The sequence below is a fragment of the Macadamia integrifolia genome, chromosome 5, assembly GCF_013358625.1.
Source record: "Macadamia integrifolia cultivar HAES 741 chromosome 5, SCU_Mint_v3, whole genome shotgun sequence".
In the NCBI taxonomy this organism is placed as follows: domain Eukaryota; kingdom Viridiplantae; phylum Streptophyta; class Magnoliopsida; order Proteales; family Proteaceae; genus Macadamia; species Macadamia integrifolia.
In genome coordinates this window covers 36854611-36878405 of record NC_056561.1, presented here as the reverse complement: position 1 = coordinate 36878405, position 23795 = coordinate 36854611, and the positions used below count along the sequence as shown (strand labels likewise).

Here is a 23795-nt window from a genome sequence, read left to right as displayed (position 1 = left end):
TTTTTAGCCAATTTGTAAGAAATGAAGATTATTCTAATAAAATCTGATGGAATCCTAGTGAGATTCCAGTGATTGATGGTTCCTCTTCTCAGTTCTCACATCCTTTCAAATCTCCTTTGCATTCTTTCCTTGGAAGACGAAGAAGAAGGAATCAAGAACCCTTTTGTAATTTGTTCATGGATTTTATAATCATTAACCACACAACCCAATCGATGACAGTACAGGAGGAGAAGAAGAAGAACAGAACACTGAATCATATTCAAGAAAGCTAACATTTTAAGGCCTCTTACTACTAATATACCTACTCGCCTCTTTCTCGGAATATCTAGAAAATCCTCTCTCTATTGCTCTGCCACAACTCCTCCCCATAGATTCTATGGGCATAATACGTCTGCTTCACCTGTCACTGCAAGTCTGTAACTATCTCCTCAATGCCATTGGCAGCGGCTTCCTCTGCCGGAAAAAACCTCTATGGGCAGTCTCTCATAGTGCCCAAGACTTAATGCTGCCCAAAAAAGATGAGGATTCCCTACAATGGCAGGTATTACTTCTTCCGTTCGTTTTGGTAAGTCGTCGGAGATTATTTGGAATCATCAAATCCTCATCATCGAGCAGCCATGGAAGGGTTTGCTTAAAGAACAAAGAAGCCCTAATTGGATTCCATCATCGATTTGGGGTTTTACAATGAAGGGTAAAACGGTAAGTTTACCCTTCTTCAAGGGTAATTGGGGCATTTAGTAAATTTTAACTACTTGACGTTATATAAAGTTTAAAATTAGGGGTGGTACAAGATAATTTTCCAAAAAAAAATATAGCAATTTTACCAAAAATAGGACGAAGGATGTCCTCGGTGCAAGATTCAGAAGGGTTCAGGGAGCAGCAGGAGGAGCCTTCTCGGCTGCAGTCTTCTCGGAATCTGGAGTTACCACAGCGGGGATCTCCTCAGCAAAAAGCGAGGCCTGGGAGATTGGAGGGGTCTTCTTCTTCTTGCCACCACGGGGAGAATCCGAGTGGTGAACAGTCTCTAGAGGAGAGGATCTCTCGTACACGGCAGTGGGAGCACTCCCCCGATTCACTTCATCACCTACCTCCACCGTAATGCTTCCCTTTAGCAAGGAAGGCTGAGGGGGCAAAAAGTAGTGCTCGTAGTCAATTGGATCGAGGTGAGGATACTTCCTCAGGAAGAAGTTCACAACTGTGTCCGAGCCAGAGTTGAAGGAAGATGTGTTCAAACTCAGCAGCCATTCCTGCCCTTCAGGGGAGTTCACATACCTCTCCATGGCCCTCATCTCAACCTCCTTAAGCGCTGAACGATGCTGCTCCTGAAGAGATTGGATGGCCAACTCCTGAGCCGCGGCCTTCTTGCGAAGTTCCTCCTGAAGCTCAATAAATTCAGCCTCAAGTGACTCTTTAGCCTTCACCATCTAACCCTTCTCAAGTAGAAGCTTGCTGACTTCCCCCTCCAACTCTCCACACCTCCTCTGGAGGCCCACGGACTTGGCCTCCACAGCCCGGCGCTCCTTATTCAAAGACTTTAGCTGACCCTGGACCTGCGCCAAATGGTCTTGGAGTTGCTGAAGTTCCTCCTTAGCTTTCTGTCACCGAGCCGCCACATTCTCTAAGCGACTGCACGCCTCCATCCACCAATGGTGTCCCTGCCATGAACAACGATTCAGCATATGTTCAAGGTGTAATTAAAAAGACAACAAAGAGGAGAAGAAAAAACTCACATCAACAATATGCTGATATATGAATTCACGTAGATAGGAGTTGGGCAATTTCCAAAACCCATCCAAGTCTATGCGCAGCTGCCCTTACTTGCCCTAGGTATAGGCCACCTCCTTATCAGCAACTAAAGAGTCTCCATTCAAAAGATTCCAGGCAAGAGGGATGGCCCTCCTGAAAAGACGATGGTGGCTAGGGGAAGCCTCAGGAATTCCCCCGCATTGCCCCTCATTCGTTGGTGCAACCTATTCTTCTCTCCTCTTTCGACCTTCTAGGCTGGGGTCAGCAGGTTGATTGAGTGGTTGATCGGGTAACTCCTTGTGGGGGTGATCCTACCCTATTTTAGGCCCATTAAAGTGGCCTATTATAGTAAAAATTCATTGTGACTAAAGGCCTAACACATATGTAACCCAGTCTAAGGCTTATTTCCACTAACAATGTCATTTGCTGAAAAAGATGCATTCAATTGAGGAATGATGAAAAGTTCTGTAGTTTACCCCCCTCTGACCTCCACTGGCTGCTGCCTCTATGGCTGGCGGACACCCTCCGACTGCCCCTAGCCCCTCCCCCCTTCCCCTCTCTACCTCTGATACCGCCTTCCTCGCTCCTCACTCCCTTTTGGCCGACGATCTCTCCCCTACCATCCTTCCCTATCCCTCCACCATTCCTACCACTTCCTCTCCTATCTTGCATCCTTCCTCACTCTCTCCCCAAGACATGGTCCTTTGTCCTAAACCCATCCTCTTCTGATCGCCTCGCCCTCCACTGTCCCCCCCATCAAATCTGGGTGGCAAAAAAATTGGCCTCTGCCCAGCCAGTTCCTTGTATTCTGAAATCTCCAATGGAGATATTGCCTTGGTGGCTATTTCATTAGCAGCGCCCGATTGTTAAACGCTCCCTATGCAATCAATGGTGCTCACAGGACTCGATGGAAATCCACATTTTGGATAATGGGATTTTTCTTTTCAATTTCTCAAACGAGCAATGCATGACCAGAGCCCTAGAGGGAGGTCCTTGGCAAGTTGGAAAAAATAAGATTTTTTTGAGACAATGGAACCAATTTACGAGCCTTCACAAGCTTGATTATTAGTCCATTCCTCTCTGGGTTGCTCTCCCCAACCTTCCCTTGCAATTCTAGGGAGAAAAGGGCTTGAGTATTATTGGTTCTGTCATTGGAACCCCTCTTCTCTGATTCCAGAATCGAGGAAACATCTTTCCTTCGCCAGAATCTACATCTAAGTATTGGATGAAGCCACTCCTCTCTCCTCTGTGATCATTATGAATGAAGAAGGTCATTCCTTTCACCAAGAGATCTTCTACGACTAGAACCCCCCCACTGCCTGGCTTGTAGGATTTTCGAACATCACTCAAAAGATTGCACGAAGCTGAAGCCCCCTAAAGAAGATGAAAGAATGGATTTACCATCGGACTCTCACCTATGGTCCTTCAAATGTCGCTAAAAAATACATGCCACTCGTCAGCTCCAATCACTTCTCTCGGCTTTCGACTCCCAATATCGCTGACCTCGTCTCAGGAGTTAAGGTCAATGCTGTATCAGGAGTAGAGGCCGGAGCTAACCACCGCTTTAGGAGTAGAGGCTGGAGCTGCTCCCGGGAAACCCATGGCAGATCCCAAGGCAAGAAAATCCCTAGCCCTCTGGTCACATCACCCATGCGCCCTCTCTTACATCATAACCTGGACCTTCGGTCCATTCTGCTTTACCTTGAGTCTCAACTCTTTCTCTGCCATCCGTGACCCTTCTCCTAACATCGACGGCTCCCGCCATGCTCTATTGGGCGACCGTGCTAGTTCTCCCTCCACCTTGCCTGCTCCCGCTGCCCTTTCTTCCTCTGCGAGTACGGACCCTCTCTTACGAGCTCCCTCTCCTAATGCTCCTGTCACCAACTTTCCATCCTCTTCTATCTCACATGCTGCCCTCAATTTCGTCTCTATCTCCTTCCCTGCGACCTCATCCTCATCCTGTCCCCCCTTCCATTCGTTTGAGCCAGTCAATCTTTCACGCGCCTTCTAGCCTAGATCATTACCCTATGGGCTCGTCATCCAGCTCCCCTCTTTCCTTGAGCCAGCCTAGCCCATCCCCTCAGATGCCTCCTGGCTCTACCCATCCTTCTATGGGCCTCCTTCCAAGGCCCATCCACTTACCTCCACTTAACCAAGTCAGCTTTTCCCATTCTTACCTGACCCACCAAGGTTCTTCCTCCTCTCAGCCCACCCGCTCAACTCTTCTTTTATTCCTTCGACCCGACCTATCATCCCCTCCACCCGCTTACCCTTGCCTGCTCCTCGAAGGCATGCTCCCCCTCCAACCGATCCTCCTTTGTCCTCCTTAACTATCAAGACCCCCCGATAACCTCGACCTGGCCAATGCTCCTGCTTTTTCGCCTCTTGCGGTATCCCTCTCCTTGCCCTCCCCCCTCATCCCACTAGCCCTTGACTCTCATACGCTACCACCCTTTCCTGTCGTGAGCTCCCTTCGACAAGGCCATGCCACATCTACACCAGAAACCCTCCCGGTTGTGTTCTCTTCTCATATGGACCCCTCCCCTGCTATGATACTCAACCAAAAGGGCCCTGCCACGTCTGCACCAACCTCATCCTCTCCTGATGCTCTCTCATTGTCTTCCACGACTACTACAGCTCTATCATGGCTTTTGCTCCTTGGTGGTCCTCCCACTCTTCTGAGCCAGCTCTCACCTGTGCCTTCATCAGATACTATGCTTCTGCTCCTTGCGATGATCTCCTTCCAGCAAGGCCCACCACGTCTTCACTAATAATGCCTACGAGGAACATCATCCCACAGGGTTTCGTCGTGTCTACATCTTCGACATCTTCTCCTAATGGCCCTCCCTACCATTAGGACCCTACCACGTTGCCATCAGCATTGCCTCACTATCCAACTCCTTCCCTTGCTATGCCTCCCATACAATAGAGCCCTGCCTTGTCTTTGCTTGCTTCCTCTACGGCTTCCCCTTGCCATAACGATCTTACAAAGCGTACCAGAACTAAGTCCTCCAAGGCTAAGATAACCTCCAAGAACCAACATAGTGTCAAACCTCTTCTTAAAAAGAAAAAAACATCCCTCCCCCCAAAATCTTAAAAAAACCACAACTCTGCTCCTAAGCCTCAGTCCTCTCCCACCAAGCCTTCCTCCATCACCCTAGGTGGAAAACCCACCCCCTGCCTTGCTTCCTTAACTTCTCTTTCTGGTCCCCCTCCCCCTCCTTCCCCAGATATCGGGTCCCCCCACCATCGTTATCACCGAAGCAATTACCCTTCTCCCAGCTTTCCAAGGCCACTTTGCCCCTCTCATCTTCCCCTCGATGAATTGCTAAACAATTTGGAATGTTCATGGTCTCAACTCTCTGGCCAAGCATACTGAAATTCGCTCCCACCTCAGAGACTCTCGTCCTATCCTTTGTTGCCTTCTCAAAAACAGAGTCCTTGAACCGAATGCATCCTATATTGCTTCCTCAATTGACCCCTCCTGATCCTTCCTCTCTAATTATTCCTCCTACCCTAATGGACTCATCTGGGTCCTTTGGAATCCCTTCAATATCCATATCACTCGTCTCCTCTTCCCAATTCATTCACCTTTCCATCACTGACCCTTTTGGAGGTAAACCTTTCTTCTTCTCTATTATCTACGGCCTCAATCGAGCCCCTGATAGGTCTCAGCTTTGGGACAATCTCCGTCTCCTTGCCCCTCAAGTCGACTCCTCCCCTTAGAGATGAGGGGTGATTTCAATGTTACCAGCTTTGGCCATGAAAAGATGGGTGGCAAACCCATTGACCCCTCCTCTGTGGATGCCTTCAACCCTTTCTTAGAAGACATCGGCCTGGATGATCTAAGGTGGTTTGGCCTTAAATACACCTGGCACAACAAAAGATCTGGCCTCAATAAAATTGCTTGCAAGCTTAACAGGGTCCTTGTCAATGAAGCCTGGCTTAGCAGCTTCCCTTCCTCTTATGCCAACTTTGATCCCCCTATCTCTAACCATAATCCCCTCTCTCTGTTTTTCCAACCTTATATCTCTTTCGGCCCCAAGCCCTTCAAATTCAACATATGAATTCCCATTTGGGTTTTCTCCCCACTGTCTAGCAAGCCTGGGACATTCCTGTTCAATCCTCCTCCTCTCATTGCCTTTGCTCGCAAGCTTAAGAGTATAAAATCTACCCTCAAAGCTTAGAACTCTTCCACATTTGGAAACATCTCTTTCCAAGTCTCCTCTTGTAGAGACCGGCTTGCCACTATCCAATCCCGCCTCTAATGGGACATCCATAACTCCTCCCTTACTAAGGAAGAAAAATCCCTCTCCCTTGAGCTTTCCTCCCTCTTTGCTCAAGAACAGAGCTTCCTTAAGCAAAAATCCCATATCAAGTGGATGAAGCTTGGCAACTCTATTTCCACCTACTTTCATAAATCCCTCAAAGCCAGAACCAACTCCAACTCCATTCCCCGCCTCCTATCCTCTAGTGGGATATTCTCGAGAACCCAGATGACATCGAGGCTGGGGTTATCTCCTTCTTCTCCAACATCTTTAACCCCCCAGGTCTCCCCTGACCCCATTCCTCCCATTTTGCTCAATAAATTCATCGCCAACCATCTTCTCCCCCTCCTCCTTGCCATCCTTTCTGGCACATAGATCCTCTCTGTTGTCAACTCCCACAAACCCATCAAGGCTTCTGACCCTGATGGTTTTAATATGGGCTTCTCCTCTTGCTAGGGGATCATTGAGAAAGATCTCATCTCAGCCATCAGAAGTGTCTTCCTCAACCCCTCCCAAATCCAAAGAGTGAATCACACATTTCTTTGTCTCATCCCCAAAAAAGAAGTAGGCCTATTTCCCTTTCCAATCTCCTCTATAAGTTTATTGCCAAGATTCTTGCCTCTCGGATCCAGTTGGTAATTGATTTTCCTATAGCCCCAACCAATCGACTTTTATAGTTGGGCGCAGCATTGTGGACACCATCATCCTTTGTCATGAGATTGTGTGAGGCTTTGGTCGTAACTCCAATTCTCCCTCTGCCCTCCTTAAGATCGACATCCATACAACCTTTGACTCGATCATATAGGACTTCATCTCCAAGGTTATGTTAGCCATGTCCTTTCCCCCTACCTTCACGAACTGGATCTACTCTTGTATATACACCACTAATTTCTCCATCCTGGTGAATAGATCCCCTACTGGCTATTTTGACTCTTCCACTAGTATTCGGCAAGGCTAACCTCTCCCCCCTTCTCTTCTGTTTGGCTCTTGAAGTCCTTTCTCGATTTATCTAATCCAAAACTAATGATCTTCTCATTTCCCCCATCCCCAAGTCTCTCAAGATCACCCACCTTGCCTTTGTTGATGACCTCATGATCTTCTCCAAAGTTGACACCCTTTCCATTCCAACCATTCCCCTACTGGCTATTTTGACTCTTCCAATAGTATTCGGCAAGGCTAACCTCTCCCCCCTTCTCTTCTGTTTGGCTCTTGAAGTCCTTTCTCGATTTATCTAATCCAAAACTAATGATCTTCTCATTTCCCCCATCCCTAAGTCTCTCAAGATCACCCACCTTGCCTTTGTTGATGACCTCATGATTTTCTCCAAAGTTGACACCCTTTCCATTCTGACCATTCTCTCCTCCCTCCGATCCTTTGAATCCTTATCTGGTCTCCGTATCAATATTCCCAAGTCCAGTATCTTTCTCTCTAGGGTCTCGAGTGCCACCAAAGCTCGTCTTCTCTAGCTTACTGGTTTCTCCCTGGGATCCCTTGTCTGTCAAGAATTTGGGCCTCCCTCTTATTTCCTCCAGCCTTACTACCCATCATTGTACTCCTATACTTAACAATATCCACAAAAGGCTCCAACTCTGGAAAGGAAAGCTCCTATCGTATGCTGTAGGTTGGAGCTCATCAGATCTGTCCTTCAATCTTCTTACACTTACTGGTCTAGCATTTTTGCCCTCCCCAAAGCATCCATTAAGGCTATTGAATCCCTTTTCTGCTCCTTCCTCTGGAAAGGTGTGGAAACGATCAAATTCCTCCACCCCATCTCCTGGTCCTCTGTTTGCCTCCCCAAAGCTGAGGGAGGCCTCGGTCTTAGAAGGATAAAGTTTGCCGACTCTGCAGGCTTACTCAAGCTAATCCGGAAGCTAGCTTCAAAACAGAAGAGCATTTGAGTAACCTGGGTTGACTCCTCCCTTCTCCGCAAGAATTCTTTGTGGACCGCCCCATTCCTCCGGATGCCTCATGGATTTGGCAGAATATCCTTCAGGCTAGACCTCTTGCCATTGAAAATATCTGCTATAATATCAGAAATGGTCTCTCCACCTCCCTTTGGATTGACAATTTGCACCCTAGTGGTATCCACTTTAAAGTGGGGCATAGATCTGTCTACTCCACTAGTCTTGCTAAAGACACTTCTGTCTCTTCCATCATTGCAAATGGAGCTTGGTCCCCCCTCTTGGCCTCAGCTCCATGTCATTTATTTGGTCCTCCCTCCCCTATCCCCCCTCCTCGCCTAGGGAGGATACAATCATCTAGACCCTGATGTAGGAGGGTGCCTAGACAACTAGGTTTCCTACAAGGGTTACTCAACTAGAACAAGATAAGCTTAATGGGACTTGGATTGGGATGGGTTCAATGGGGCTCAGTAAAAATACAGATTTAACATGCAAAAATAATGGACTAATTAACAAAGCAGCAATGATCAATAATAGTCTAAGTAGAAAAACACACAAACCACTTAAGCATCAAATGGGGATATAGGGAAGGGAACATAGCAGCATGTATATATTAGGTTTAGCACAAATCAGCCAAGACACAAAACATGATAAGCAAACCAAACAATTTTCTAAAATCAGCCAACTAGTAAAGAGAATGACAGCAGGGATTCCATAGGGATAAAACAAGATTAGGCTTAAAATTCGATGGCAGCAGTTTCAGGTTTCAGCAATAAGGGATGGGGTAATAAAAGGGATAAAGCAGGTAGGGGGGCATAGAAAGGGGAAACTACTTACCTTTCCGTTGTTCAGATCTGAGGAGAAAATGAGAAAGTCAGGTCCTCCAAGGTGTAGAAGTGCAGTCCACACCGGTTGTTGTAAGAAGAACAATGTGAAGTCATGGCAGCCCTTGATGGATTGAATATTACTCGAGGGAGGTGCAGCAACATTCAAACATATCAGTGGTGCAGCACTAGAGAGGCAACCGAGAGAAAGAGAGTGGGAGAGGGAGTCGTGAGAAGGAGGGGAGGCGAGAAAGAGAGGGACCGAGAATGAGAAACGAGAGTGAAGATTGTGAGAGAGAGAGAGAGAGAGAGAGAGAGAGAGAGATGTTGGCTTTTGCTTTTTTTTCTTTTTTTTCCTTCAATAATTTCATTAACAATAACCGTGGCCAATGGCCTTACATAAATAAGAGAATAATTACTAAAAAGAAAAGAGATTATTCTAGGAACATTATTTCATAAACAAAGAAACTTTCTAAAAGAAAACAATAGGATAATTACTTAGTTCCCTAATTAACTTAAAGACTCAAATAAACAAAATCCTGGAAAATAAAACTACTAAACTATCAAATTTGGTGGGGGTCACACAATCTTGGCCGATTGGGAAGAAAGAGGGAATCCAATGCTGGTCGATTCTTCTTTCCTTCCCTCTTCTTCCTTCCTTCTTCTTTCCTTCTTCTTCCTTCTTCTTCCTTCTAGTTTCCTTCTGTGAGACCATCTTCCAGCCAAATTGAATGCAAGCGTGGTTGGGTCTTGCGTCTACGCCACTGGTACACGTGGATGCCCCCATCAGACCCCTTCCACCTCTGGGAACTTTTCCTCCTCTTCCGCTTGGCACCTCATAAGAACCCTGAGTACCACCTTCCCTTGGTACAAAATCATCTGGTTTAGGTTCCATATCTCTCACCATAGTTCACTGTTTGGAGAGCCCTTTCCAATTGCCTTCCCACTCAATCCTTTCTCATTCATCGTCACATCCTCGTCTCCCCTGCTTGCTGCCTTTGCTGGAACGGATCTGAAGATATCAGCCATCTTTTCTTTGACTGCCCTTTTTCCTCCACCATCTGGAGAAGAGTCTTAGCCTGCTGCTGGCCTTCCAGAAGAACCCCTCTCCCTCTCTCCAGAGGATGGATTTGGATTGACATGATCTATGCTGGTAAGACCATCTATGACACTGCCGGGAAATTAACCTTTGGGGCCACCATCAACTATATTTGGATGGAGCAAAACCTCCGTAGATGGACCTCCAATTCTCGGTCTTTTGACAAGATTTGAAATGCCATATACTTTGAGGTGTCCTCCAAACTCTCCCTCATCCCCCCCTCCCCATCGTAAGCTCCCCTAAAAACAATCTTATTGTCTCTTGGGGTCATCCCATCCACTATTTTGATTCCTCCCTCCCCCAACCCTTCGGGGATGTAGCATCTTTTGATGGTTTTTTATTCTCTTTTCCCTTCGGGGCTGTATATTCCCCACCCCCCCGCGCCCAAAAAAAAAAAACTCTTTTTTCCTTCTTCCTTGGTAATGAATTTCTTATTCACACAAAAAAAAAGGCTTATTTCCACTAAAATTAGCCCATTTCTGTAATTTACCTGCATCACTTCACTACAGACCCATTGCACTGATTAGCAGCACAACTTATTTAAGAAGCTTGAAATAAGTAGTGGAAGGAGGTCAAATTTGGAAAGCATGGTTGTTTCTAATACGATAAATGTCTCCCCTTAAACTTTGGGCTTCTTTTTTATATTTTTAAGGGGATGGTAATTGTGGGAAAGAGGGCACGTTTGTTTCATGCTGTTCCACACTACCTTTCTGAGTGTGTTATAAATTAATGGATAGTTTATCCACAGCAATGGGCGTAGAGGTATCTCTACACCAATACCCAAATTTTTGCCACTTGGAAGGTGATGTGGCAATATCAACCATAGCAATATCAAGGTGATGCAGATAAAAGCCACCATCACAAGTATCACCATAGGGACCAGGTCAAGTCCAAAAAAGGGCCTGTGGTTCCACTTTGAACTTGGTGGTTGAACTGAACCAGAAATCTGATTCAGCCCAAGCCATGTCGCTTGGGTGTTTTTGGTTCACTCAGAACCAGATAGTGGGTCATGTCAAGGACTATTTTTCCTCATTTTATTGCTTTTTTTTTTGGATGAATAAATAATTCATTACCAAGATAAGAAGAAAATATAAGGGGAGAGGGGGGGGGGAGGGAGGCATTAGCCAACAAGGAGCAGCCAACCCAAGGAGAGCTCAACAAACAACACATCAAAACCAAAATCACCATCTTGCGCCAAACCATTATTGCTTTTTAATCTCTTGTAAAGCTGAAAACTTCTATAAATTGATGTAAAGACGCAAAGAGACTCCCCAAGATTTTAATGATGATTGAGCTAAGCTTTTTCCTGTAAATTATGGGAGATTCAAAACACTTGTGAGATGCAGCACACCCCTGGGGAGATGCAAAGACTCGTTGGTGATATTCCAATCTAGTTCCAGTTGGGAAGCTTGGTCTATATTCTTCTACTCTTCTTCCATTCTTTTTCCTCTTATCATATGTCGAGTTTAGGTCAGTACAGAAGTTTCTTTTCATTCATGTGCATGCGTTGGTTGATTGACACAAATTGTTATGCATTAGATATTCTGATATTCTATCTTCTCATTGAATCTTTCTCAAAATTCTATTACTATTTGGGGTTTTAAAAATCAGATCTTTGCTGTTTCTGAGAAATCCTTCTACTATCTAAATTTTCAAACCTAACCATTGAGTTCTAATTCTGTTTCTGTACTTAGCAAATGTACTTTGTTCTTCACCTTCACACTGTTCCAAAATTTAAATTTGCTACCGATTTCCTAGAATCCTATTTTGAGTATGATTTCAGAAACTTAGTTAACTTAGTTTTCAAATTCTATTTTCAAGTTCTACTCAGAATTTCTGCTCTGACTGATTAACTGAATTCTGTTAATTAATATCCTAATCTGAGTTCATTTAATTACTGTTCTGAAACTTCTATGAGCTCCCAAATGATTCTCAGATTTACGGAGTCCCATCTCTAACAGTATTCTTCAGATCCTAAGAATCTGATCATCGGATTGAGCCTATTTTCTGATATTATATTCTCCTACCCAATTAGAGTTTTCAACCACAATTTTGGTTAAATCTGATCTTCTGATCTGCTGTTATTGCAAATCTCATGAAACCTGGTTTCTTAACTTTACTGCAGTTTTGGTTTGCTTTGGATTTCTCAACCAAATACTTTAGAATGCCAAAACCTGTCCCTAGGTAATGGTATTAATTAGCCGCACATCAAATTTCAAACTCAGATTCAATCATGTACCCTTCCATGTCTGTCCATGCACCCTCATCACTCCACACTTTGATTTTTCAAGGTTAATCTTGAAATTTTCAATGCTTTTTTTCTTCCCTCCTGTATCCATGTAGCTAACCCCATTTAGTTGGGAAAAGGCTGAGTTGTTGTTGTTTATTTTCCAAATTCTGTATGGGAACTTAACGTGTGAGCAGGAGACCTTCGAGTCTACCTCTCCACAAAATTCCAACATTATCCACTATGCCACATGGCATAACTTGGGATGCTAGTTTGGAGAACCACCCCATATACATTATTCAATTGTGATTTACCATTTGTTGTAGCTATACAAATTGCATCTCACCTTGCGCCTTAAAGGTGCTAGATAACCTTGGCACCTTAATGTAAGATCAAATCACTTGATTTGATCCCAAAATAGGACCTACAAACAACCCCAACACCTTACTCCTAGGTCTAATCAAAGTACAATAATGATTGCCCGAACCAGTAACGGAAACCCACAAAATAAGCCAATTGGCTAGGGTTGAATGGGTGTAAAAGTTCAGCAACAAACATCTCTATTCAGAAAATAATTAAGACTCAAACAACACTCAAAATAACCTTTTAATAACCTAAATATAACCCCCCAAACAATAATCTGAAAGTAGGAACAGAATAGCAATAACTGAACCTGGAGATTTTAGGTCAAACTTAGAGAACAAAAGGAAGCTCAGATGGGGTTGAAACAGTGCCCAAAGGTGGCTTATGGAACTCCCAAAATCTGGGCCTCAACTGATGACAGAAAACTGAGACCTGAAAGTTCTTGAATAGGTCATGAAGTAAACTTTTCAATAACTTGAAGAAGCCTCAGATGATCACCAGCTGTGGGTCGAGTGGGCCTTTGGGAGTGCCAGACAGGTCTTCAAAATATGAGCTCTAATGGCTCAGACATCTGATGACAGATAACCGTGATCTGATAGTTCTTGAATAGGTCAAGAAAAAGTAAACTTTTCAATAACTTGAAAAAGCCTCAGATGATTGATGCAGCTCTAAGGACGTATGAAAGGAGGAGGAAGAGGGAAGTCGGCCAGGGCAAGGAGAGTTAGAGTTGTTTTTTTTTTTTTTTGCTTTGATGGGATTTAGTAGTTTCTATTTTCAATAGCTTCTATTTTCAGTAGTTTCTATTTTCAATACTTTGGAATCGAGAGGTCATAAGATAAGTAAAACGAAGACGGAATATATGATATGTAACTTTAGTCGATTGAGGATCGATGGCAAGGGAGTGAAAATCAAGGGGACAGAGATCCCGCAAAGTGACTGCTTTAGATATCTGGGCTCTACCTTAAACAAGGAAGGTGAGATTGATGATGATGTTTCCCACAGAATTAAAGTAGGATGGATGAAATGGAGAGGGGTGTCTAGAGTATTACGTGATCGACGTATTCCTCTAAAGCTTAAGGGAAAATTCTACAAGACTGTCATAAGACCAACTATGATGTATAGTGCAGAATGTTGGGCAGTCAAGAAGCATAACGTAAATAAGTTGAATGTGGTGGAGATGAGGATGTTGAGATGGATGTGCGGCAAACCCTGAGAGATAGAATAAGAAATGACTAGGTTAGAACCGATTTAGGAATTACCCCAATTCAAGATAAGCTCAAAGAATGTCGGTTACAATGGTTTGGGCATGTCTAAAGGAATATGGAGGAGTGACCAGATGCAGATGGATGGAGCTAAAAGGGCTAGGGGTAGGCCAAAAACGACCATTGATGAGTTAGTAAGAAGAAACATGCAAAAGTTAAGTCTTCATCCAAGTATGGTAACGAACGGAGGGCTATGATCCGGGTTGCCGATTCGTGAGTGAGATGTCCAAAAGTTTTCAGTTGGGATAAGGCTGAGTTGTGTTGTTATTGTTGTTGTTGTCGTCTAATTCCTAGTTTCTATTTTCAGTTTTAGTAACTAGAGACCTTCTATTTTGATAGCTTCTAATTTCAGTTTAGTAACTATGTTAGTTTCTAATTTGTAACCTTTCCATCAAAGTTATAAATAAAGAGGAGGGCTACAACAAAGCCCCACGATTTTATGAACCTAAAATTATGCTGCTGCTGCTGCTGCTGCTGCTGCTGCTATGTCTCTGCTGAGAACTGTCTTGTGTTTGATCAAGGCCACGGGACTAGTGTTTGATCTTGTCTATGCTCTGTGATGAGAAGCCCGAGTGGTTCCGTCTATCTACTGTTCTCTTTATTATATTGCTCTTCAACCATTTCAGGTAACAGTTCTGTTCTTCTCTTAGCTCTGTTCTGAAATTTCCAGAATTTCCTGTACACCGACCACCACTTACCAGACCAACCAGCCACCTGATCGCTTCCATATTTTGGTCGAGTGTCACACCTGCTGAGAGGATGGTTCGATCCAAATCTTAGGTCAATCAGACTGGGGATTGCTTGTTATGCGAAATCTCCCTATTCTGGTCTATTCCACTTTAACCCAGTTTCTGCCCAGAATTTTGAATCGGCTGCTCTGAATGTCTGTTTATTATTTTAGGCATTGTTCTCCAATGATTCAGTCTCAGTCATTGGTGCATTAAGCCCTTAATTTCCTGATTACCATTCAGTTACAGAATTCCTGAAATACTGAGATCAATTGGGTTGATCCTTGCTTATTTATTTCAGTTTTGTTAGTATTCTGTTGAGTTATTTGGTGATTGAATGGGTGTTCTTTGATAGTGTCCTGCTGTTCTGGAACTAGGTTGACTTGTTGATCCTAGTTTGATATTATGTGGTATCAGAGCATGGTAGAGAACAACCCTACCGCTGATATTATGAACTCCATAGCTTCTATAATGGAGATGTTACAGACAATAAGGACAGAATAGAATACTCTTTGTGCAAGGGTATTGGCTGTGGAGACCCAACAACAGCAACCCACTCATGGCACTCATGTACCACCTAAAGTTGATGCTACTATGAATTCAGTTGCCCAATTTACTAACAGGAGACCTAACCCTAATCTGAGAGGACCACAGAGAATTCCTATAGTACAACTAACTTTTGAAGAGCATGTGAGGAGTTATTTTGACAATGAATGTCCCACATACCATAAGCACTAGGGAGACTCACAAAAGGTCAAGCCTGACCTCAAGGAGTATGATGGTGGGCATGACCCCAAGTGTTTTCTGATTGGATAGCTACATTGGATGACTATTTTTATTACTATGACTTATCTGAGGAACAGAAAATTAAATTAGCTCGTGCTAAGCTAGTTGAGGCTACTCGTGATTGGTGGAGAATCTATGAGCGAGAACTTGAAGCCCGTGGTAGAGAGCCTACTACTTGGGAGGAGATGAAGCAAGAACTATCAGACAAGTACTTGCCACGAAACTTTAAAGCTTGCTTACAAGACCACCTGAACTCTCTTCGTCAAGGAAATATGTTTGTTGCAGAGTACATGAACAAATTTGATGCACTTTATTCTTGCACGGGCATTAAGGAAAATGAGAGGCAATTACTTTCTCGGTTTCACCTGGGATTGGGAGTTAAAATTAATAGGGGAATTGGTATTGCTGATATATATACAGTGAGAGATTGTTTTGATAAAGCTCTACGAGCGGAAGAACTCATGATACCAACAGGTAGAAGGTTTGGATATCAAGTTGGGGAGGTCAAGAAAAATTTTCCAACCATTAAACCTAATCTTTTAACACCCCCAAGAGCCATAGTTCCTCCACGAGCTGATTACAAAGGAAAGGGACCTATGACGAGCAACAACAAGGTACAATGTTTCCATTGCCAAGAGATTGGACACTTTGCAAAGGCTTATCCACATCGACAGAAGGTTAATGCTATTGCTGAAATTGAAGAACCCAATGGGGATGATGATTCAGCTCTTTTTCCATACCGCTTGGATAAAAATGATGATGGTGGGGATGACTATGACCCGGATGATGCTAAAGATGATGGCACTTATGGTATATACATTATTGCTTGCATTTTGGTGGCTGAAACCAAAGACGTAATTGTATCTTCTATAGCCCTATGAAATCCGAGGATCGTACTTGTCAAATGATAATTGATAGTGGTAGCTATGTCAATGTCACCTCAGAATCCTTTGTAAAGAAAGCCAACTTGAAACCTGAACCACATCGTCAACCTTATAAGGTATCCTTGCTGAATGGAATTACCTGAGAGGTAAATAAATGGTGCTCAGTTCCTTTGAAGCTTTATCAGTATGAAGAAAATGTTTGGTGTGATGTAATTCCAATGAAGCTCACAGATTTATTGTTTGGTCGCCCATGAATGTATGATAATGATGCTATGGTTGGGGGTAAGAAAAATCTGTGCTCATTTGAATGGAAGAGTGTTCCTAAAACTTTCTATCCGGTAAATGTGTCCGTTGAAATGCGGTGACGAAAGGCTCTAAGGGAAAACCAAAATGACATTAAGACTGAGAAGAAAGTAGTTGTTATACCTATGAAGGAGTTCCTCTCTATTCCCCACAAGCAATTCATACACACAAGTCAAGAAACAGGAATGGTTATGGCTCTTATTACTCGGGAAGTCACCCCCCAACCTGAGGTAACTTATAGTAAGCCTATCCAAGAGCTTTTATCTGATTTTGCTGATTTGGTACATGATGAGCTTCCAGATGAGTTACCTCCCATGCATGATATACAACATGCTATTGACTTGGTATCCAGTTCGGTTTTACCAAACCTAGCCACCTACAGGCTTAGTTCTACTGAACATGCCGAGCTAAAATGGCAAGTGGATGGGCTATTACAAAAGGGATTCATTGAGAGTCTGGGTCATTGTGCTGTACCAGCTTTACTCACGCCAAAGAATGATGGTTCTTGACATATGTGTGTGGACAGCCGAGCTATCAACAAGAAAACAATCAAGTATAGATTTCCCATTCCACGACTTGATGACATGTTAGATATGCTGTCCGGATCAAAGATCTTCTCCAAATTAGATCTTAGGAGCAGCTACCATCAGATTCGCATCCGTTCTGGGGAAGAATGGAAGACCGACTTCAAGACCAAGGATGGCTTGTACGAGAGGAAAGTCATGCCCTTCGGTCTAACGAATGCACCTAGCACCTTCATGCGTGTTATGACATAGGTACTTCGTCCTTTTATTGGTCGCTTTTTGGTTGTTTACTTTGACGATATTTTGATTTACAGTAAAAACCAATAAGAGCACATTAACCACTTGAGCGAGTTAAGACAAGTCTTCAGAGTATTCAGCACAAAAAAGCTTTACATAAATCTCAAGAAGTGTTCCTTCATGCTGCCCAAGGTTGTATTCCTTGGGTTCATTGTGTCATCTAGAGGTGTTGAAACCGATCCTGAGAAGATCAAGAGCCTCACTGATTGGCATGTACCAAAGACACTGACAGAAGTCCGTAGCTTCCATGGTTTGACTTTCTTCTATGGGAGATTTATTCGGAACTTTGGAGTAGTTATGGCACCCAATACCGAATGCATGAACGCAAGTACAGGAAAATTTGAATGAAAAACTGCAGCAGCCAAAGCTTCATTCTTGTCAAAAAGAAGATGACAGAGGCACCAATTCTACGCCTACCTGATTTTGACAGTGTATGAAATAGCTACAAGTGCTTCACATATTAGTCTAGGAGGAGTGTTGATGCAAGGAAGACACCCTATCGCTTTCTATAGCAAAAAACTTAATAAAGCCAAGAAGTGCTACTCGACTTATGATCTAGAATTGTATGCAGTCGTCCAAGTGCTACGCCATTGGAGATACTACCTCATTGGTAAGGAGTTTATTTTATATACTGATCATGAGGCATTGAAGCACCTTCATTATCAAAAGTCGATTAGCCACTAGCATTGCCAAGTGGGTAGCTTATTTGCAGGAGTTCATGCTCGACATGAAGTACAAGGCCAAAAAAGAGAACACAGTGGCTGATGCACTTAGCCGGAAAGTGCTCAAGCTTAACACATTTTCAGCACATGTCATTAGCATCGATCAGATACGAGGAGAGTACGCATCTCATCCCGATTTCAGCACTGTTTTTGCAGAGTTACAATAGAGTGGATAGCACCTAAAATACTTGATTCATAACGGGTATTTGATCTTTGGCACACGGCTATGCATTCCACATTCTTCCCTACGTCACCACATCATACGGGAGTTACATGGAGGAGGTTTGGGAGGACATTTTGGGAAGGATAAGACTCTTGCACAGGTGACAGATCGATAGTATTGGCCATGCATTGCAAAGAATGTAGACCATGTGATCAAGAGATGTGTATGTCAGTTAGCAAAAGGGGGAAAACAAAATACAGGTTTATATTCTCCACTACTTGTTCCTCATGCACCGTGGCTTGATGTTAGCATAGACTTCGTTCTTGGACTGCCCCCTACTAGAGAGCGATATGATTCCATTATGGTGGTTGTGGATCGCTTCTCTGAGATGGCCCACTTTATACCATGTCGGAAGACTTTTGATACATATCAGGTTGCAAAGCTTTTCTTCAAAGAAGTAGTGTGACTACATGGGCTGCCTACTAGTATTATGTCTGATCGTGATGTCAAATTTATGTGCTATTTTTGGAAGACATTGTGGCTGAAAACGAACACAAAGTTGATGTTTTCAATCGCATTTCACCCACAAACTGATGGGCAGACAGAGGTGGTGAATAGAAGCTCGGGAAATCTGTTGAGATGTTTGGTTCGAGACTATGAGAAGACGTGGCCTTCCATCCTCGACATTGCTGAGTTTTCCTACAACAGTTCAATGAACCGGACAACGGGTTGTACTCCTTTTGAGATCTTGCTTGGAGTTCAGCCTCGACCTATTAATCTTGTGTCACTCCCACCCCAAGCTCGAGTTAGCCTTGAAGCTGATGAGTTCTTATGCCATATTATTGAGGTGCATGCCAATATTCGACGACGTATTGCCTTGAACAATGAGGTGTATAAGGCTTCAGCTAATCGTCATCGGCATTATGTGGAGTTCAAACCCGGGGACATGGTGATGATATGTGTCAATCCTGAACGGTTCCAAACGGGTGTCAATACTAAACTCCACCCACGGAAGATGGGTCCCTACAAGGTGCTGAAACGAATAGGGCCTAATGCTTATGTGCTTGAGTTACCTGAGGATATGACCATAAGCAATGTTTTTAATATAGCCGATCTTCATCTCTATCTTGGGCATCATTCGGATGATGGAGACACGGAGCAAATGTTGCGGCTACCCCAACTTAAGCCACCTACCACTGATGTCATTGAAGATGTCTTGGATGATAATTACAAGACTACTCACCGTGGTACTGGCTCACACATTCCTTGTTAAGTGGAAGGGCCATCCCCATAGTGACAATACATGGATTCATTCTAATGACTTCAAACGACTTGATCCAGATTTGTAAGGGGTGCTACATGTCCATCACCCATTTGTCGGAGACGAATGTTTTCAAGCCGGGGAGAGTTGATGCAGCTCAAAGGACCTATGAAAGGAGGATGAAGAGAGTCGGCTAGGGAAAGGAGAGATAGAGTTGTTTTTTTTCTTTTTTGCTTTGATGGGATTTAGTAGTTTCTATTTTCAATAGCTTCTATTTTCAGTAGTTTCTAATTCCTAGTTTCTATTTTCAGTTTTAGTAACTTAAGACCTTCTATTTTGATAGCTTCTAATTTCAGTTTAGTAACTATGTTAGTTTCTAATTTGTAACCTTCCCATCAAAGTTATAAATAAAGAGGAGGGCTCCCACAAAGCCCCATGATTTTATGAACCTAAAAATATGCTGCTGCCGTTGCTATGTCTCTGCTGAGAACTGTCTTGTGTTTGATCAAGGCCACGGGACTAGTGTTTGATCTTGTCTACGCTCTGTGATGAGAAGCCCGAGTGGTTCCGTCTATCTACTGTTCTCTTTATTATATTGCTCTTCAACCATTTCAGGTAACAGTTCTGTTCTTCTCTTAGCTCTGTTCTGAAATTTCCAGAATTTCCTGCACACCGACCACCACTTACCAGACCAACCAGCCACCTGATCGCTTCCATATTTTGGTCGAGTGTCACACCTGCTAAGAGGATGGTTCGATCTAAATCTTAGGTCAATCAGACTTGGGGATTGCTTGTTATGCGAAATCTCCCTATTCTGGTCTATTCCAGTTTAACCCAGTTTCTGCCCAGAATTTTGAATCGGCTGCTCTGAATGTCTGTTTATTATTTTAGGCTTTGTTCTCCAATGATTCAGTCTCTGTCATTGGTGCATTAAGTCCTTAATTTCCTGATTACCATTCAGTTACAGAATTCCTGAAATACTGAGATCAATTGGGTTGATCCTTGCTTATTTATTTCAGTTTTGTTTGTATTCTGTTGTTGAGTTATTTAGTGATTGAATGGGTGTTCTTTGAGAGTATCCTACTGTTTTGGAACTAGGTTGACATGTTGATTCTAGTTCTACATTAATGATCACCAGCTGTGGGTCGAGTGGCCTTTGGGAGTGCTTGAGAGGTCTTCAAAATATGAGCTTTAATGGCTCAGAGATCAGGGACTTATGATAGCAACACTGCTGCCAAGAATTCCAAGTTACAGCAGAGCTGCAGGTCATGAATGTTGGATATTGTGTCCATCAAACCCGGTTTCATGTAATGAACCAGTTCATTTCATATATAGATTATTTTTATTTTATCGCATGTGATCATAAAAATGCAACTGTGTCCATAATTTGTTTAAATTCAGTCACAACTAGGGTTTGGACTGGGCATCCATATCATATGGTTGTCGCATTACGTATAACCAAACATGGTGATGTCGGGATATGAATGCGAGCACACATATTGTGTGTGTGTGTTGGCAAAGAGTCTACTATGTCGTATCCCACTGCCAGTGCTAATTAATGGGATAAACATACTGTCACATCTATCTTAAGCTTGAGAGATACCATTCACTGTGTGAATAAAATGTACACTTAGACATAACAATGATAGAGGTCCAAATTGGACCAACGCCGTTATGTTGGCTGTGAGTCTAATTTGCATGAGTAATAGGTATGTCAACAAGGTAATCACTGCCCTTATAGGGGAACACCAATGTGGGGTTTCAATGCATGCCATTGGATTGGAATCAGAGCTCTGTACTATTTGTGAAATAGTTCTAAGATTGAATGCGTTCATATCTTAACCAATCCCGTCATTTGCATGCGCATCCCGTGAATTATATACTATGGCATAAGGGTATGGCAGTAATTTCATACGTCCCTAATATTCCATAATAAGGGTGTTGGTCAGTGGGGATACTTGGGTAATTTCATATTTATTAAATACTTGATTTTTCTAATCCTATCTTAATAAGGTAATGATAGGATTGGATTAACCCTATTAGACTCTACCTCTTCCCTTTCTTTGGAAACAAGCAATATGGTCCAGATAAGATTTAGTGAATTTAGGAAAGAAGAAATTAAGGTGACTCTTGGGAATTTGGATTCCAAATTAAGAATCCAAATTAAGTAGCCTTGACTTTGGGAAAGAAGAAATTAGGGTGACTCTTGGGAATTTGGATTCCAAATTAAGAAGCCTTGATTTTGGGAAAGAAGAGATTAGGGTGACTCTTGGAAATTTAGATTCCAAATTAAGTAGCCTTGATTTTGAGAAAGAAGAAAAAAAAAGGGTGAACCTCTTGAGTTCATAATAAAAACCCCTTCTCTTTCTCTCAAAAAAAGACTCTAGTCTCTTCTCTCTAATTTTTCTCTTTTCTATGTTTTTGATTATTCCTTCTCCAAAAAAAGAGAAGGATATAGATTGGTTTTGAAAAACGTTTTTCACCATTGAAGTTGTACTCAAAAGCTTGTGAAGTTTTGGAGTTTAAGTCTAACTTGAAGTTCTGGACCAAAGCTTGTCTTTCAACAAAGAGGAAGAACCATTGGTTGTAGGAGGAGTCACATTTGAAGCTCTCTAATCAGGTATATTTTATTATATTAACTATTAGTTTATACCTTTTAGTATAAATTTCTTTTGGTTGATGAAATTGAATGCGAAAGAACCCGATTTTCATTTCCGCTGCGTCTCGGGTATGGTTCGGGATCTCCAAATCCTATCAGTGCTATCAGAGCCTAGGCTTTCCCATTCAATTTCATCAATTATTTTTGTGTTTGATTATAATTTACAACCATAGGAATTTTGTTTGAATGGAAATGAGATTCCAATACCCTGATTGGGTTTAGGAAACCTGAATTGGGAAGGCTAATGTGAGAAGTCCTTCATCTGAAAGGAATTTTTTTTTTCTTTTCTGTTTTTCATTAAAAAAAAAAAAAAGAGGAAATAACTGAATATATATTACATATAATGACATGTATATATATATATAAATTTATGTGTCATATATGATGATACATGTACATATATAATGATGTATGTAAATTTGTACATAAAGATGTGCAAATTTTGATTGGCATTCTCTCTGATCAGCCTTGTATTATTTTTCCTATGATTGTAATTTTTATAATTTAACACATGTAATTATGGGATTGGTTTTAAACGGACATGGATGGCATATTACATGATGATGTGATTTTATACATGGGATGTATGTATTATATTTGCATTAGATGTGAATGGTTAGGTGCATTATGGAATTGATATAAGTTTCTTTTATCTCTTCTCTTTCTTACTTCCTCCTTTCTTCTTGAGAATATGTACTCCCCTCCCATGGGCATCTCAATTGGTGGGTTGGTTTTCTATCGGAGGTTTCTTATTTGATTATACCAAAATGTATAGTTTTTTTTTTTTTTTTTTTCTTAATTATAGAGGAGATAGTTTTTTCCCTTTTCGTGATGATGACAATCCTCATTTTGATTCCAAAGCAATAGCAAGATGATGATCACAAGCTTTGATGGAAGATTGGAGGTTGAAGATGATTAAGACAATGTTTGGAGCTTGGAGACTATGCCTTGTGCATACAAGATGCACTCCTAATGCAGCCTTTAATTTAATTCAGCATGACATATAATCGCATGAATAATTTAACATGCCATCCCATAATTACTTATTTATTTATTTATTTTATTTTATTTTGATGCTATCCTTGTATATGTGTGTGTGAGACAATCCCTCTATGTTTAAAAGCATGTTTGATATGGGTTATTCTAGGAAGGTAGATAAACCTATGACCTCCCATTGAGATGAGTGCGAATATTGGCATATGCCACCTAGCAAATGCCAACAGGATAATGCTAGTGTAGTGTACATCAATAATTTGCACTCATTTCTTATTAGATAGGTAAAGAGAGCAGATAGTGAGGGGGCATTGAGACAGCAGGCCATCCCTTAAGTTTCTGTGGATCTTACCAATGCAATGGTTATAAACATGAGTGTATGCCATCCGACAGGATTGTGAGCATGATACTCAGGTGGTCAAAAATATTAGAAACCTGTATGGTGTATAGTTTTTAAGGCGGTAAGGCGACAGAGGCGTTTGAGGGTCTTTCAGAGTGCCTTAGCGATAAGGCGGGCATAAAGCGTCGCCTTATCTACTAAAGTGTTCCTGTGTAATTTTTTTATAAAACCAATCTATTTGGCTCAAATCCTAGTTGAATCCTATTATTCATATGTTAAATAAATATTAAATGTTCATATTCATATCAATGTAAGATATTCATCAAGAAAACAAATCAATAAAGTGAATAAACTAAGTTCATCTTCATCAATCATCAATCATCAATCATTAATCATCATAACATATTAACATATAATATAAATATATAATTATGAAACAAAATTA

At 42.2% G+C, this 23795-nt stretch overlaps 1 protein-coding gene across 4 annotated transcripts in view; it reads right to left on the bottom strand.

The window, feature by feature from the left end:
- Positions 1-23795, bottom strand: part of LOC122079536 (uncharacterized exonuclease domain-containing protein At3g15140-like) — a 52469-nt gene that overhangs the window by 4971 nt on the left and 23703 nt on the right. The window contains exon 5 of one of the 4 annotated variants that reach the window (XR_006140457.1): positions 825-1655. The exons of the other annotated variants lie outside the window; for them this stretch is intronic. The gene's annotated coding sequence lies outside the window, so the exon portion shown is untranslated. The remainder of the gene's footprint in view (positions 1-824; positions 1656-23795) is intronic. 4 annotated transcript variants of the gene reach the window in all.